At 40.9% G+C, this 19,087-nt stretch overlaps 1 long non-coding RNA gene across 8 annotated transcripts in view; it reads left to right on the plus strand.

The window, feature by feature from the left end:
• Window positions 1–1,021: 1,021 nt before the first annotated feature.
• LOC115569660 (uncharacterized) overlaps window positions 1,022–19,087 on the plus strand; it is a 281,040-nt gene continuing 262,974 nt past the window's right edge. For all 8 annotated transcript variants that reach the window (XR_003981589.1, XR_003981591.1, XR_003981587.1 and 5 more), the window contains exon 1: window positions 1,022–1,636. This is a non-coding gene — a long non-coding RNA (uncharacterized LOC115569660). The remainder of the gene's footprint in view (window positions 1,637–19,087) is intronic.

The following is a 19,087-nucleotide window of genomic DNA, read 5'->3' on the forward strand; positions in this document are numbered from 1 at the left end:
ATTTATATCCATCAAGCTAATTAGTGTGCACAGGATCCAAATACTGAGAGGTTCTTACAATGTTTGGACAATTATAAATACATAAAGCGCCATCTGCTCGACACTGCCAGGCTACCAGTGGCAGCTGAGATGGAGCAAAATTTTGCCAACTACCTACTTAGATGTGAGTTATCATCATATGAATTTATAGGCTGTTTCAAAACACAGTGATTTATGTGTACTCAACCTTATAAGTTGCAGCCTCCTGGTATCTGAAATAAGTGCGTGGTGTGTCTTGTGGATACTGTTCCTCAAAAAAAGTAAAACAAAAACAAAATTCAATTAAAAGTTAAACTGTGAGTATTGCAAGCACACAATAGACCTCCCTTTATGCTCAATAATCAATTCTCTCATAAATAGTAAATTAACTTAATTGTCAGAGCAGAAACACAGGGTTTAAAGAGCACTGGCATTTTGGTGAATGTACAAATGAGCAACAATTGTTCTGTGCAGATAGTATGGTGTGCTGAATCTTATTTAGCCTTTTATTCTAACCATTTGCAATTAGAGTTAATTTTAGTGTTACGTTATTGTGGAATGATGTGGCCTCAAAATTACTAGACTTACTTTGAAAAAATTATTATCTTACAATACTAACAATATTACTAATACAATTACTAATGCACGTTTATTATAACCTTTATCTTTGTTTATTAGTATTTTGTCCCAAGCGGGCTCAGCTCCTGCTTCATATGATGCATTCACGTGCTGCTCGGATGATCCCCTTTACCGAGGCGGCGAGGCGTTAGTCCGACTTCCGTGCGTTTATGTCGTAATGTGGTCGCAACAAACACGCTAAAAATAAATAGTTTTGAATTTTATCGCTCAGAGTGATCAAACATCAAACTGACAGCCGTGTCTAGTATTTTGAGTGACAAAGGAAGCAATGCAAATTCTGAAACAAACGTTTCTTCCCATCAGCCCAATGTTTACTTTTGTCCGCCATTTTTTCAGCGTCACACGACGTCGACTCGGCAACACGAGAAGCAAAAAATGTCCGACTTTCTGAGTTGTTGTTCAGAATTCAGAAGGAAGTTTAAAATGAACTGTCCTTTTTCCGACAGCACCCGAACGCACGGATAGTGGACTGCGGACTGTTGTGCTTCCGGTCAGCGGGGGCAGCACGGAGCACAGCGAGGAAGAAGGAAACGCGCGCCATCTTTGATTGACAAGTTAGTAGCCGTTAATTAGATTTCCCTGACATGTCTTGGAACAAGTTACGTTGTGTTTTTGTTCCTTAACTCTGCCGAATTGTTGCCGAAATGTTAACCTGTCGTTTCAAAGGCCCACGTTTTCGACACTTACCTGATAAAAAGCTTTACTAGCCTAAAATTGCCCTTGCGCTTGGTTGTTAAGAAGTAAAATGAACATTGAGAAAGTCCTTAACGTTACATCATCTAACGGTGGAACAGTGGATATTTAAAGGAGAAGAAAAGCCACTGCCACCCACGGTTGGAATACAATATCATACAAGAGGATAATTGACAGCTCCTTCAGCTTTAAAACCCAAGGAAAATGCCTTCAGCGCAATATGTGATATTATTTTGAGTGGACATTGAGGCAGAATGGACTACACCTTTAATAAGACCTTCAAATAGTAAGTATACCTCTTGGTTTGAGCTATGCTAAAAATTATTGTGTTGTATGTGTGTTGTGTATACCTATACTGTATTTGTGGCTTCACTGTCGCACTATTACTGTAGGCCTAATCATATGCTGTCATGTTAAGCTGTGTTTTCTTGAACTCTGTTTGGTGGGATGACTAGCATGCCTGTGCTAAAATTGTGCTACAATGGCTGAGATCACCTTTGCATATGGAGTTGTTGTTGAATAGACAGCTGGTCACTCATACAGTGTAATACTGTGTTGCTGGATGAGCATAGTACACATTTCACATCTGCATGTGTATGATATTTGTGGTTGCTATTAGGAAGCCTCTAACTTTAGAGTTAATTAAACCACCAGAGTTTATTGGCTATTGCAACTGAGGCCAGATGTGTTTGTTGTATAATATTTTCCATAGTAATTTCACTTCAGTTGGCGTGCATTTGGTTTTAAAGGGTCATTTCCCCAGAGGACATGCCAGCTTGGATGGATTGTAGCAGAATGTAAATGGAATGACATTTTGAGCAATCAAACTGAATCAAAGCTGGAACATTTCCCACAGGAGCGAAGATTGTCTTTTAAACTGTTGAAACACTATTGTGAACTTTCCACTAAGAAGAATAAGTGCAAAGTGCACCTTGCTCTCAATTAGACTTCCTGACCGTAAGTGCAAGTCATTGTTTTGCATTCATTGTTACACTGTTTTCTTGTTTTATTGGCTGCTGTGCCAGCATTGTGCGTGTGTTGTAACCACAGCAAGGCTCATTGTGAGTGGAGCCACTATAACGTCTCACAGTGCTGCATTGTTTAAGTGTGGTTGGATGAATGAGATTTTATAGGTCTTTACATTAAACCTGGAACATTTTCTTGTTACTTATTTGTTTCTATTATATCACTGCTGTTTCTCGGCTTTAATGCTTGTGACTGTGTCTCAGTGGAGTGTATTGGCACAGGAGAAACTATTTGCATTTTTTCGTCTGTAGTTATTTTCTATATTAGTTTGGATAGACTTCCAGCAAGTCATTATTTTCTGCTGCCGGTATGGATGTTGTGCCGCCACTGAGCTGATGTTGTGACCTCTGTTTTGTCTGGAGAGACTGTAAACTGCAAATCCTGTTGTTTTTAGACCGACTATAGTTCACCTAATGCATAATATTGCATTACATTTTACGTCATCACTCTTTACTGAACCGCATGTTCCTTGGTGAGCCTAGTTTGACATTATATGTGAATAAATAAGAATCTTTTCCAAAATGATTTAGTAATAATATTTATATAGCACAAAATCACTTTCACATTGCCTTAGTTTGTTATAAGGAATCAAGGTTTATGTGTAAATCTGGAACATAGCAGCCAGTACCTCACCTCAGCTGCCTTAAAAATCGATGAATCATTAATAATTTATGAAATATGTTGGATATTTTGTCCATCAGACAACTGTTTAACCACTGACATAATCTACGTTCAGTGCAACATCCAAGGAAGCCTGGCTAAGAGTTAAAGGATCAGATAAAGTAAACACCAAGTGACTCGAATGATAAACTAAAAAACACAAAATAATGACTTTTAATGATGAAGCCTCTGCCTGTCATGAATCAACAACTGGGTCAACAAAATCCACACTGAGGCTACTAAATGGTTCACAAACCTTGTTTAAAGCTTGATCCAACTGTCCAACTGATTTTTTTATAGAGATAAAAACAAAACAATTATCTTGGACCTGATAAACATATTACAGTTATTGATTCACAATCATAATAACTTTTTCAAGGAAAAGAGATACTTTGATTCTGCACCTTTCTACAAGCTCTGTAGGAGTATTAGTTAAAAAATAAATATTTGTCTACAGAAAAATGTTATCAATATGACCTCTAACATCCCAAGTAGGTGGTGTAAAAGACAAAAAGGCAGAAAAGAGTGGCTTGACTCTGCCAGAGGAGGTGTCTTTGCATCGCCCACCAATATAAATCTGCTTTTATGATTTCTACTTGTAGTCCCACAACACCTTTTTAGTTTACCAGCCCAAACTTTCCTTTTGCTCGGCTCTCGAATTACATAATTGTCCTAAAAATGAATAGGAGAATTGGAATATTGCATAAGGCTGAGTGCCACCTGATATTTTGAAACAATGTCGATAGTGCCGAAATGTCCAGGGTTGGCCGGACAAAGAGTAACCAGAGGCATTCGCTGATTCCAAAGGGATTATTGTTTTGTGTTGTTGAAGAGGTGCAAAAAGGCACACTTTTCTGCTAGCACCACTACTGGGGATTTCAGGCAGACATATGCACTGAGAGGTGTGAGAATGCCAAAGTGCAGATCAGGCAAGTCCACCGCGCAGGCCATATGGTCAGTATGCGCCCAGTCTCAGCCCACATGTCCGTGCACTGTTTGATACTCCACTTGACATTGCTTCACTCCAAATGTAAGATTGTTCCAGGCGCACGTAAGAAGGGGGTGCACAAATGTAATGATAGGTGCTGTTTTTAAATTAGATTTGGAGCAGAGAGTGCTGTAACATCCACTCAGTCCTTAACCAACCCCCACAATTTCACACACTTTCTTCTGAGCTGAAGCATTAATTTGTCCCCTGTGCTTAAAAAAAAGACACATATTATAATTATTGGGAAAACCGAAGGCAGCAAGGATTATATATATATATTTTTTTTTACTTTTGTGATGATTTCTCTCCCTTACTGAAATCGACGACTATGGGTAAAACAGGTGGATGTTGGGCTGGGATGTTTCATGAGCAGATGTCAATCAAAAGAAAAACACCTGGCGGTTCATTAGTCAACGGTTCTTTCAGACTGCTTAAATTTGCATAGGAAACTTGAGCTCTCCTTTCAACATGTCTCTCCTGCCGCTTTTCTTGCAAATGTTCAACGCTCACCTTCCCACAAGCCTTTGCAACAGAACTACATGTGTCCTTGCCCAAATGAATAGTGGGTTGTAACTTTGCATGTGAATTTTTATTGCTAGTGGACTTTCACAATTGGATTTCCTTGGATTTAACCTCTTAATCCCTGCTGGACTCACCAGGGGGTAGGGGGTTATCATTAAAATGCATGGTGCGAGGCCAAGCACTGCTCAAACCCGCAGAAGATCTTTAAAAATTCCAGTCACGACACAAACATTTCCGAAGACACAAACATGTCAGGCTGCATTACAGGAAAATGGGTGAAAAATCATGCACAAGAGGCAAGTTGAGGTGAAACATGTCACTCAACGTAAGCATCATAAAGCTTTGAAGACACAGAATAGATTCAGAACACGGAGTAAGAAGTAGTGAGAAATAAATTCAGGAAGTTAAGATTGTATGAATAGTGTTCAAACTATCGTACAAAGAAACAATGACAAGTACAAAGCACAGCTACAGTACTAATCAGGGCACCAAAAAGTCTTTGCGGATCTGAATTAGACCTTGGATTTTGTTCAATTCAGACATTAGTTGGAGGTATATGAACAATGGCACTTTGGCTTCGGGATGAAGTGGCACAATACAAATAGCCTACAAACTATCAGACATTACCATCTAGGGCTGCACGATTCTGGAAAAAATGTGAATCACGATTTTTTTTGCTTAGAATTGAGATCACGATTCTCTGGCACGATTTTTTTCACAAAATGTTTATTGCACTGATGAACTTGAACAAAACAAAAAAAAAACATTGTAGTATGGCAGAGGCATACTACTATGCCTCTGCCAAAGCAATGTTTTTTTTGTTTTGTTAGTTCTATCATTGGATAATAAATGATTTTTACAAAAGTAAAAAAAAAATTAGTCTCCAAGATGAGAGGGCATCCTCTAATACCTCATGTTGTACAGTGTTTATTGGGGCCGTAGCTTTGGCTAGGTGATATGTGATAGCTGCTGTGATCGGCTTTCTAAAACGGAGGCATAATATTCTTCCTTTTCCAAAAGCCGCCTCAGAGGTGACGTGACGTGAAGCCTGAAGTTGGGCTGCAAACAGTTGACAACAAATTTGTCTTCAAAATAAGAGCTTTACATTGCACCCCATTGGAGTTTAGAACTGGGTTCTTAGCGGGGGGCTTTTAATTTGAAAGTAGCGACCGTTCCTAGCTTGTCGCTACAACAACAAGCTAGCAGTCGAGGCGGAAATAAGTGTACCGTCCGAGGCAGCAAATCGGCGGACCAAAACAGACCCCCAATTTGCCGCCCTCTGTCTAAAACCGCGGACCTAGCCGTCAATAGGACGGGCAGATTGGCGGCTTGCTGCCTTGTCTAAAAACGGCTTCTCACACTCCTTCCAAACACTCAACTGCAGGTGGGCTTCCGCCACTGAATGACGTGTTGTAAAGACGCTTTACCACAGGTTGAGGGAGGAGGCAGCGGCCGTGCTGCGTTTGGGGGCGCTTCAAAAAATCCGGGAGGAAAATAGGAGCATTTGTTTGTGATTCGGCTCGAGATATAAAATGCTTCAGAATCGCTGTGTGTAGAAATGAGATCACGTGTATGTGTGAATCGAGATCGCGATTTTTTAACGATTTTTTGTGCAGCCCTATTACCATCTTTCTTTTTTACTAAGCATACGTTAGAAAGAAGTGATCACTTATTACTAAACTGAATATGGGCTACACTGTTTCCCATTAATTACCGAGACTGTGGTGCCATTTTCACGATTAACTGAAAATATTTTTTCTCTTCTCTTAATAATATAAATCGCTCTAGTGCTGGTTTGGGCTGTTTTGTAAGGAAGACATCTCTCATTCCCTGTCAAGTCTGCCGACCCCCACTGTATGATCACGCACTCTCTCTCTCTTATACACACTCTTGTCCGAGGCCCCGCAAATTAAACTGTATAATATTGCGGCGACTGGCCAAATTACTAGGCCGCATAGCCAAATGAATGTTATATTTGATTATTTTCTTCATTTTATATTTTTACAGTCTTATTTATGATGTTATAATGTTATAGCTGCTTCATTTCGCTTTCAAGTGCACTTTGCATTTAACTTTGAAATACAAACCATTTTTACAGGAGAACATGCCCCTGAAACCACCGCAGGGTCTGAGGTCCACCCACCACAGTCTTGTGGAAATTGGATCTGAAATACTCAAAATAACCATAGATACGATAACGATTAATATTGTAGGTATTATAGGCTGAACCTCACATCAAATAGAAAACATATAAATGATCCAATTCCATACATGTCACATAAAAATTTTCTCCGTGTTGGAGAATACACTTTGAAACCAGAATGTGTTTGGTATTTTCTATCAGGGAAAATATTGTTATTAAGGTGTTTCTCTGCAGATAATTGTGTTGTGACAGCTCATTATTGGATCAGCTGTTCCTGCATCCCTCTTTTTTTGGAGCAAAGTTAGGTTACAGTGCTGTATTATTTAGTTAATATTAACATTTTACACAGATGGCATGTCATACCACAGATAAACATAACAAGATACTTACTGCAGGGTTCATTTTCAAAAGCAGTTTGTTGTCTTGCCATCATACAGTCGATAATAGCTTTATGCAGTAGGCCTATGGGCTGCATATATCACAAGCAGAAGTAAATGCTAAATAATGGAGGGGAAAATATAGATGTAGGCCTACTACATAATCAGTTCTGTGTCATGAAATAGTGTGTGACACAAATTGAGTAGTTATTGTATAGCTGCTACGATTCATAGATAAATCGATAAGCCCAACGAAATACAGTTACTAGCCTGTGTTTTTTGATAATTGATTAATTGTTTAAGGCATTTTTCTAGCAAAAAAGTCAAATACTTGCTGGTTAGAATCAGCGTTTAACACACAGCCACAGTATGATGATGCAGTCCCATGTTTACATCTTCTAATGAAAGCATCGAGGATTATGGTATTAATGTGAAAAATTGCAGCCTAGATGAGCTTAGATGATTTCTAAGTGTAAATACATTTGCTATGATAACATGACCTTTGCCTCATTTTCATTAATTGCGTAATCCTATGTAGAACAGACCTGATTAGTTAATCAGAGTGCACTGATTAACATCAGCCAATCTGAAATGTTCCCTTCTTGACAAACTGACCTCAGTTTAACTCCTGAAGATGGTAGGAGTGTGGTCAAAATCGATTTGTTTTAGACCTCTTTACAAACACTAAAGTGTGAAAAGCTTTGGCTGTAAGACGATTTAAGAAAGTGGAGTGTTGTGTCTGCGATATGGAGATTGTTTCTTCACAGATAACTTTCACTGAAGGCATTGAAGGTTTATAAATTCAAAGTCCAAGGTTGACTTAGACACCATTACGCTGTATTTATAAAGCCATTTTGAGTGTGTTATTCATTTTTTTGGCTTAACGCACTCGCTGATTCTAACCTTCGAAATTTCACACATAGAAGAGCAGGCACACACTTGCACAATATCTGAGAAATTTTGGTTAAAGTGAGACTGAAATTAAGTGCTGAAATGTGATACCTCTTCCTGTGCATTTTGTTGTATGGAGAGTTAGTGAGCCAAGACTGACAGATGCTCTGTTGACTAGACAGCTGCCAGCACTCAATCCAGCAACTGGGTCAAGTCCTTCTGACATCCATGACAAGTCCCTGCCACGAGGCACACACTGTTCCCCAAGGCTCTGTGTCTTACCTGTGTGTCAACCTGTGCTCCCATGGAGGTCTTTGATAGGACCTTAGGGACCTCGGAGACTCTCCCGTGGTTCAGATTTAGTGGTCATCTGCCCATGGACACATGATGAGGCTTCGTCTTATAATTAGGCTCTGTGACGTCCAGGGGCATACAACCTGCGTATGCTGTTTAGGGATGAGGATGACTGCTCCTTTCCCATCCTTGCTGCATTATTAAGGGTGACAGGACTCGTTGCAGAGTGTCTCTACCATTCTCTTTGTACTGCTTCCCCTTACCCGCTATCCCCCACAACCCTCCCCCCTCCCGGCCCTCCTCAACATCCCACCGCCACATGTGTCCTCTGTGAAATGGAAATGCCGCCCTATTAAAAACCGTCAACCTGAAGCAGATCACTGCTGCACTTATGCTAATGTAGACACAGGAAAATATCACACAAGGAGTGGAAGGGAAAAAAAGTTAGAGAGGGAAGCAAATCGGATAAAAAATTACCAGTTTCACTTGGGGGATGAAAGTATAGTGTCTCTAATTGGAAATGAATACTGTTGTGGTGTGTAGTTAGGAAATATTCACAATTGCGCAGGAGTTGGGGTGGGTTTAAAGTGAAAGCTGAAGATGCACTAGAGAGGACGAGAGGTAGTGAGATGGGAAAACACAGAAAACAGCAAACTTGGATGGGAGATAATTAGGCCCACAGTTTGCTCCATCGGCATACATCAGCATTTGTGATCAGCTACAGCACTGTGGCTGGTGAGCACGCAGGCTGGATTTACAGCTGTTTGGACACTTTTATGATTTTCATCTGTTTCAAGTTTCCGAGCTAATGTTTAAAGTGGTTTTCCGGATAATTGTCCACTGTTTAAGCACAACTACAAAGCTGTAAAAGTGTAGCCATGGTTACTGGGAAATGGGCCTTAAAATGACTTAACAATTCAAATCTCACAAGACTCTCTTCAAACGATGCATAAAAAGTACAGCAGAAAATAAAGGTCTTCTATCTAATCTATTCAGTTGCGTCTTTTGCGACCTGGGATCAGCCCCACTGTCACCATGGAGAGTGACAGTAATGATAAACAGTAATCAAATCTGCTCCCACGAGGGTCTGCCTCATTCCTCACTGCACATAATAGGGAGAGGGGAGGAAAATTAAGTGTCCCTTTGATCCATGCGGCTGAATACTGAGCATGTCGCAAATTAAAAAGAGATGCCTGCTGCACCTGCCTGGAGATTTGCTTCCAAACAATACCGTTTTTTAAAAGCACTCTGACACGCCTGATTATCAGTCTCAGACCTTAATTTTCTCTAAACGCGGGATTGTGCCTCTTATCAGTTCAGAGAAGGATTCGTGTGCATTATCAGGAGGGACAAGAAGTGAATGTAAGGAGGAAACTAGCGCACTTTTCACTTAAAACTCTGCAACAGTAAATACATTACTTATTATTTTGTGTTTTTCCATTTACTCCGACTGTTTGACTCTTTACTTTTACTGTTAGCTATAGACTGATTATTTTCATCACAAATGCAGTCACATCGCAAACATCATTGATGAAATTTGCATAATATGCTGGAGCTTTGAAAGAGCAGTATGAATGCTCAATTTTACTCCCAGCACTTCGTGAGTGCAAACGTATGTGCTTCTTCATTGCAAATGCAGGACATCTTGATCAAATGTGTGCTTCATTACCAGGCATGGCTGTGGTTTTGTGCTAATAGGATAAAGTGATTGCAATCAGCCATTTGAAAATCATCATGTCATACTCTAAAAGAACCTCTTTCTTCAGGTGAAAGTACGTGGGCATAGATTCCTTTTCTTGCTGTGCAAGTGGTGATGATGATAATAATCGTGATGATGACGATGAGAACGATGATGATGATAATGATGACGTGCTGATGACTGTAAAGATAATCGTTATAATAACAGCTGTTGTTTCCCAGATGCGTAAGCCTGCGTACTATAATTAGATCGATTAGCGCGGCTGGAGAGAAAAACTCATTTTAGATGTGATCGTTGTATCTGATCAATGAATATTTTAATAGATAGATGTAGCTAAGGCCTAATCACAGTTTCCAATTGAATAAGCAAGGTTTGAGCATGTCAAAACATCACTGCTTAAGTTTCTTTATAATTCTGTGTAGACTGTGCTAGGAAGCTTCCCACCAGTGAATTGTTTTTGATAGGAAAAACACAACCCAACATAAAATAATCTGTTCATTCCTTATCTACAGTAACAACAACAAACCACCCAAACTAAACAAACCAAAACTAAACAAAAAAATCCCACCAACCTAACAAACACACAAACTCAAACCAAAACAAACTGAATAAACAAACTCAAACCAAGCAAACCAATAAATATTCAGTATCGTCAGTTCTTTAACAAAAATTTTGAATTTTTGGTTTGTGATGTGAATGTAAATCACCTGAACTGTATTAGGAGTGATAGTTGTCCATAAGTAGAAAGTAAGGAGATTCAACCTTTCCATCCATTCAGTAGTTAAGGTTAAATATTCTATTTTGTGAAGAGTATTTAGTTAAATTGCCTCAATGTTTTCTCTCCATGAAAAGTACATTTATTTTGTTAAAGATAGACCAAGCAGGATTTTCTAAAAAAAAACAAACTTTAATTGTGCGTTTATGAACAGCAACTGACAAATCCTGCATAGTATACCTTTAATGCTATTTTTACAGGATCACAGTAATGTTGTTTTGTGTATCTAGAACATATGGTAATATATGTGTAATGAATGGAATGATTGAATGAGTGATGGATGGGGAGAATACAGGGAAGTGGGATGCAACTTCTGACCTCTGAGGCAAGATGGCTGAAGCTGTGTGTGATGAACAAAGCTCTGTGCAGTTTGTCCTCCAAGTTTGATAATGAAAATCCTTAAACATTTAAATTCAGTGGATTCAATATTAGACTGGGAGAAAACAAGATATGAAAAATAATGAGATTTTTGGGGTGGTTTGTTGGATCCCCTATCCTCCTGCCAAGGCTGCCAAAGTTTAAAACTGTGCCATTATGAATAATGAAGTTCCGTTGATAACAGTGTGCGATCTGAGCTCACGTTCTGCTGACTTTGAAAGCCCTCTAGTTTTAGCTACTTCTTAACTAGACTTGTGAGTGATAGCATGGTTAAGTATCATGGCCCGGCGTTGTCAAGCGGTCAAACCCTTCAGGGGGAACAAATTACTCAGAGAAATGTGGGGGGTGATGCCCAGCCATATTACACATTACACGGCTGAAAACAAATGTAACACTGCACATGAGAGTCATTGAGGCAGAGTTTTAATTATTGTCAGTGTCAGACTTGAGCATGGCTTCCACTCAGGGAGGCAAAAATAGAAAGGGAATTAGCCCCCTTTCACTATCCCTGACAGCTAATTACATATAAAATGGCTAACACCGCAAAACAAAAGCAGCCAGACAATTACACTTGGCTGTAGCTTGAGCTCAGCTCTAAAGACTTTAACGCGGATGCTTAAACTTTGATTTTGAAAAGGACTTTACGCATGGATCTCGGGGGGGATTCTCAATGCGGGAGAAATCATCTGAATGTTTGCCTAAGCTTTTGGAGAGATCAATAAAAGAATCTGTTCAGTCCGTCTTACAAATGGAGGGAACACCTTGCTTCTAGACACAGCCTTGACCGGATACATTTCTTGCTCTCATGAAAAGTCAAATGCAATGCTAAATATGCTTTCAGGCGTGAGGACTGCTTTATTGGCCCTTCTCCAAATGAACATTGACTTCTTCATCTATTTGATACATTTCGAACTCCACCCAGGGAGCGATTAAGAGGTAGCACGACTCCAGGGCATCATGAATGGATGACTCTGTCTTGAGTGTCTTATTCTAGTATTTTCAATTAATCATATTCAATATGGTCTAATCAATCTAATTGGGGGTCAATTACTTTCCCCCTCTGCTCCTATCCTAGATCTTGGCAAGCTGGTGGTTGAGTGGGAGTTGGTTTGAAAGGGAAAAAGGAGCTCTGTGGTTGTCAGGGCTGCTGCTTTGTGTCTTTTCCCAGCCTGGCAGTCGCTCCCTGCTCTCTGTCCTCCAAGTCAAAAAGCCACCTCACCAGCCAGAGATGGACAGAGAAAAGGCAGACAGAAACAGAGAGAAAGAGAGGGAGAATAGTTCAGGCCAAGTTTAGTCTCTGGGATACTGAGATACCCCTGGGCCTTTTCCTGGACTGTCACATAGTTTTTGTGTGTGTTTGCTTGTGTGCCTGTGAAGATGAGTATCTGACTGCCCCTATCCTTGTTGTGGGATGGGCTTGCAATATTATACTGCTGGTGTTTTATCTCTCCATATGAGCATGTTTGAGAGGAAGGAGCATAGGAAGCAGCTGTATTTATGCATGCGTGTGTGCGTTTGTGTCAGCGATCCCAGACCAGCTGTATCACCACACCGCTCGTCCGTGCACTGATGCCGGCATAAACAAGCAGGAGCTGATGTGCGACATCCTCACATGACAGCTTAACAAAAGCAGAAACATGGCGCGTGTAGGCCTCGACGACAGCCGGTCGCACACCCTCACGACGTGCAGGCTGCATCAAATTTGCCTGGGAGGCAGGGAGATGACGTGTGCCTCCATAACAGCTTTTGTTATTTCCAAAGCAGGTTTGGCCTGACCTAAGTTGAACCTCCATTCATCTGTAAGGTGATAGCATGTTTGAGGAGGCAGATGGACTCAAACAGCTTTTGTTCTTGCCAGGTCTTTGTTCTTATCCAGCTGTTTTACTAAAATGGTGAGATGAGAAAGTAGCAAGGAAGAGATGGCTGCACAGTTTAGACCACTGAGCAAAAATCACAACAACAAAATACCTCTGAAAGAGTTAGACTCTGGCACCGGCTGATTTGATGAAACTAGTTTTAAAATCTTTGAGTTGTTGCATGCCGTGATGGCCTATTTCATTTGTGGTTAATATGGCTGTGCTTGTGCCTCAAGCTGGTTTTCTTGCACCACCAATCCAAAGAACCTGTGACAGCGTTTTTAATAAACAAGATTATTCAGCTGCAGAAAAACCTGGCGGCTCTTACTGGTATTGAACCTTGACGATTTCTCATCTTCCTTGGGTTATAACTGGTGGTGTAGAGATACATTTCAATTGCATCGAGTAGCAATGATTGACATCTATTCCTCACTGCTAATCTAAGCCTCATATGTTAGAGCGTGAAATGGGATAAGAGACATAATCATAAAGTTTGTGTAAGTGACTGTGTTCTGAGCCAGTTTTCCCTTTTTTTCCCTTTGCAAGTCTTCCAGGCACTGGCTAAAAATGTAATGCAGTTAATGCATGGAGCGAATGTTTCTAACTGATGCAAAGCAGCAAAATTATAATGCTTGAAAGCATTGGCAGTGATTGAAGCACAGTAAAGCGCTGCTAAATGTGTTCACTTGATAGACGTTTAGGGGCCCATTAATTTGAGAAGAAGTAGTTGTGGAGGTGGGAAAAACGAATTAGACTAAAAGCCCTTTAAAAGTGCAGCTTTAGATGACGTCCAGGAATGGCAGAAAAGTCTTTCTCTTCAAGTCTCTGGGGAGAGCTCACACCAGACGTGCAACAATGCAAGAGAACGCAGTCCTAACAGCTCTGTTTTTCCATGCAGCTATGAGCTGAGATGACATTTTGTCACATTAGCATCTAGACGAACAAGCACAACTGGTGATGAGGCTCAGGTATATTCCTGACAGTGCTATACTAGTTTTGAGTGCGTGCTCTGGACTGTGAAACATTCAAAGATACATCGACATAACTAGTTGTCATTGCATTCAAAAACAAAAACGGTCCCCGGTTTGACCTTTGACTTTCCTGGAATGTGTTTGATGGAAAGCCTAATGGTTGGTCCTAATAGACTAAAAAACATCTAAGAACTCGAGGTTCAACGTTGAGTCATCGTTGAGAAATATAAACAATATGCGAAGAGATCTAATAAATCATGTCAGAGTTTGTGGAGGAATTTATGTTAATAGTTGGCAGTAATGTTCAAAATATTCAGCTATGGGTGAAGTCTTCTGAAGTGAAGTGCAGAAAAATAAAATGACTAATATGTTTTTCTATTATCACAGCAACTGACTCGGCAAAACCCTCTATACTGTTCCTCTGAGGAAACAGTTGTAACAATGTTTGACAGCTCAACACAAAACTTACAGAGATCCCACCTGTTATATAAACCTGTAGGTCAATGAGGTTATCGCATCATCCTTAGCTGCATCCTGAGATCTGTCCCCAGGTGCTGCAGGTGTGCTGTCTGTCAAATGGTTATATTCTACAAAGAGATCGTCATTCTGGTGAGTTTATGGGAAAAGATTATCATCCCAGGGAGATGATGCTCAGTAGGTGAGCAGCAGTTTGTGTTTGTGTGTAGCCAGGTATGACTGATGAGGTTCAATACAAATGCTGCTCTCCTGCTGAGTTCACAGGGCACTGCTCCAGTTTCAGTATTGCAGGATCAAGACTGCACAACAACAGCCTACATACTTCCTTCCTCCTATAAATCTGTGGGTGTAAGCTTAATGGAGGAGCATAGGCAGCAGACCTTAAATAGAGGTAACTAATTCCTCTGTTGCACATGGCCTACAATTCAGCTGAGACATTTATAACAGGGTGCAGCTGTCAATACTTGCAAAAACAAATGTATTGCTGGTGTTTGGGTCACCATTTAGCAGGAATTAAAGCCCCAAGCCATGTTTAGTTTAGAGTGTCATTCATTAGACTGTACCCCCTTTGGTTTAGGAAGTAGCAAATACAATAATTGCATACTGGGGCCTAAATAGACAAGTCTTGTTATAGTCTATCATTTGTTATTGTTAAAGAATCCATTAAAGCACTGTAAGCAACAATCAGTGCGTTTACATGCACAGCTTAGTCAGATTACAGCCATAGTTCGACTATGCTGCTCAATCGGACAACTGCAATTATCCGAGTATACATGCCGGTGAGAAAGTCGAATTACTGGCCGTAAGCATGTCATACCCCGGTACGATAGGTGGCGCTGTACCCATTTCAACTAGTGTTAACGGCGCACCTCCGGCTGACCTCTTGACGTCACCAGCTGCCTCGGCATTCAAGAAAGATGGCGTACGAAGAGCGAGACGAAGCTACATCTTTGTACACTTCGTATATGGTGTACATGATAATTTCACAAACTAGGTGCACTCTGGCGCTCTTTCTTGCAGTGATTTCAGAGGAAAGATGCCGCCACCGCCATCGCCGTCCGTCTACTTCCGGCTCACGGCCCCGGGGAAAAATCTTGCGCCTGCGCAGAACGCAAAATCCGATCCGATCCGCTGGAAACGTATACATGCAGGAGTAATGCGACTATCAATCGAATAATCATCGTGGTGTAATTCGACTATGAGAAATCCGATCCGGTCCGATTTTAGTCAGACTAAGGTGTATACATGCATCTTAAAAATCCGCTCATAGTCAGACTAACGCAGTAATTCGGTTTTCTTGAGTGTCATGTAAACGCACTGAGTGACTCATATTGGCTGTGTATCCAAGGCTTGATGTGTCTTATTCCTCTATGGCATAAACCTCCATTTTTATCCAAAAACAATTTAAAAAACAAATCAGTTAGCTCCACCATTGCACTGGGTATTCTTCAGTACAATGAACAATTGTGTTTTAGAAGAAGAGTATACAATATGTTCAGTATTTAAAGGTGAGCTTTCTGACGAATTTAGATGTCATCAGTATGGAAGGCATCCTCAATCTACTTTTCAGACAAATTGGTATTAAATGTCCCCTATCCTGTTTTCAGACTTCACATGACCTCAGTGATAAGCAAACCAGTGCTATGTGAAGATAGTGGTTTAGCCAACTAGATGACTATGCTGATCAGATGACTATGGCTTGACGTAGCTCTTCTTTGGCTCTTCTTTGAGTTAAAGGTAGGAACATGCCTTGTGCTTGTGCCAAAAAAAGAAAACTCTTTAATGCATTTTTATTTTTTGATGGTGTCAATGTAGAAATTCATTAGCTATTTCAAGTCAGGATTCTTCAGCATTAAGAGAGAAGATTTGTATCGTGGATCTAATTGTGATTAAATAGGAGTTTGACCAGATCGCCCCTTAGAATAGAGTTAGATTTAAGGCTCATTTATGAAAGTAGATGGATAGATCCGTCTCAAACCATTTAACCATCACTGCCCTCATACTTGCATCCAACCTTCATACGACCACTAGAGGATGCCGCTTGGAATCAAATCGGTCTCGTAGTGTTGTCACAATACCAAAATTATGACTTTGGTATGATACCTGCATAAAATATCTTGATACCGATACTGAAACGATACCACGGCGGAAAACTAAAACATCATCAAAAGTAATGGTATTTGTATTCAGCATAAAAATAATGAACATAAATGACATTAACTGTAAGTCTGGCAATTCATAAAATAAGATAATACTCAGTGTTTCCTCTAGGATTTTTTCAGCAGCGGAGGCAGGCTCTCCGGGGAGCTGTGGCGGCGTAAACAAATGACACTTGACTGCAGATTTTACTTTTATGCCCAGCATAATCCCCCTTTTTATATGGCTGGCATGGAAAAGGGCTTTTCAAGGGCTGAATGTAAAAATAGAAAATAATAACAATAAAATAAATAAATATAATAATAATAATTTCTTGACGGGGCTGTAGAATCAGTGGCCAAGATTGCACCCAGGCTCAGAACAATGAATTTTTCTGGGTTTTGAAAAATATTTGAACAAGCTCATCTGAAAATGCAGTCAGCAGTTACATCATGGCGTGTATATATTCGCTTAATGCTATCAATTGGTTTACTCACATTAGGGACACTGAGTTGAGTTGGCACCGGGCCCAATTAATTAAGCTACCGATATGTTACGTAACCTTAGCTGGCCATCAATATTTTGCGAATGTCTATTGAACTTAAAAAATCTATTATAAGTTTTCTTAAGCTAATAAGTCTACCTTTTCTCCGGTGAGCCGTTGCCCTATTTTCAAAATGACACTCCTCTGACTCTCTGACCTGGTGCCTGGGTGCTTGACGTGATGTCACTTTTAAGGCTGCGCTCTCGCGAGTAATTAACGTCGATGGCACCAGTGAGTTCTTGGGGGGGGGGGGGGGGGAAATCTACTCCAAAGAGTAGATAGATGAGCAAGATAGTTATCTAGTTTACCTCAGCACTCGCGATGACACCCGACCCAGTGCAGGACTCTGCTGTGAAGGTGGAGATATGATGCGGCGGTGGTGTATTTGCGACAATTAAAAAAAATATATTAAAAAAGAAGAAATTCGAAGGAGCATAGGAGTGGCACGATCGTACGATCAACCAGTCTCTGCTTCAGCTGGTCCCAGACGTGCTCTATGGGGTTCAGGTCTGGGGACATTGCTGGCCATACCATATGAGGCACTCCGACTTCCTGAAGTTGAGCTGTGACAATTCTGGCACGATGTGGTGGAGCATTATCAACCATGAACAGAAAGTTGGGGGTGTGCTGGCAGAATTGGGGGATGATGATGGGTTCTATGATGTCTCTGAGGTAAGAACGTGCAGTGACTGAGCCATCTACAATAACCAAATCTGTTTTGCGCTGACTGGTGATGCCTGCCCAGACTGTTGCCCCTCCTTCACCAAAGGGAACCCTGGGGACCATGTTGACCTCGGCGTATCGCTCACCTCGCCTTCTCCAGCAACGCTGACGACCATCATCTCTGTGCAAGGTGACCCGACACTCATCAGTGAACAGGACGGTAGACCACTGCTGCATTGTCCAGGTCACATGGTCTTGTGCCCACTGCAAACGTTCACAGCGGTGTCTTGGTGTCAGTGGTTCACCTGCAACGGTCGTCTGGCATTCAAGCCAAAGCGGTGGAGTCGGTTTCGAATGGTTTGTCTGGAAACCCTAGTACCCCTCACATCTCGTAACTGGGCCTGCAGCTGTGTGGCAGTTGCATAACGATGTCTGAGTGCATAGGTCCTTAGGTACTGGTCATCGTTGCGGTCTGTCACTCGTGGGTCTCCACTCCTGGGTCTGTCACGAACTCTGCCAGTAGTTCTGTGTCTTGATGCAAGTCTGCTGATGACACTTTGAGACACACCAAGTTCACGACCAACATCTGACTGCCTGCCACCGACCCGAAGGCGCGCAATGGCCAGGTGGCGCTGCTCGTCCGTTAAGTGACGTCGTGTGTTCATGGCTGTTTGAATGATGAACTTGGAATGACTTACTGACAATACCAGCTTTTTATACCCACAGAATGTTGACATTGATGCCACATTGAAAAGGGTTGTCTTTTAGTTTTTTGGTATTGGCCCCAATATGTAAGGCACACTGTACACAGTGAGACCATTACGTGGAAAACACAAAATGAGGTGTGTCTATCACCCCAATACAATTGCCTCCCTATCCCAAAACTCTCTGAAGTGAAACAAACACCGTATGTATGAAATCCACTGAGTCTCTCACAATATCCCTAACTTATTGTGAGTAGTGTATGTATATATATATATAACGTTGAGCATGAAGTAGCCATTATTTTCAAAGGCTTTACAGTACTTCTGGGTAATTTTTTTATGATTGACTCCTTAAACACTTTTTCAGAATTTACACAGATTGTCCAATAAATATATATTTTTTTATATTTTGTAATCTGGACCGATGGCTACTGGCCATAGTAAGCTGAGAAGCCTATAAGCAAAAGGCAAAAGGGATGAGCTAATTGGGCAAAGTTTACTTCACAAAGCTCCAGTCAGGTTTATATTCATCTGCCATAGCTGTAAGTTGAAAATATTTTACCGCAATACCCACATGAAAAAAACCCTTATTCTATCCTTTAGCCTTTTTCTTTCATTCAGGACATCCCCTCC

Source organism: Sparus aurata, chromosome 19 (genome assembly GCF_900880675.1).
Source record: "Sparus aurata chromosome 19, fSpaAur1.1, whole genome shotgun sequence".
NCBI lineage: Eukaryota > Metazoa > Chordata > Actinopteri > Spariformes > Sparidae > Sparus > Sparus aurata.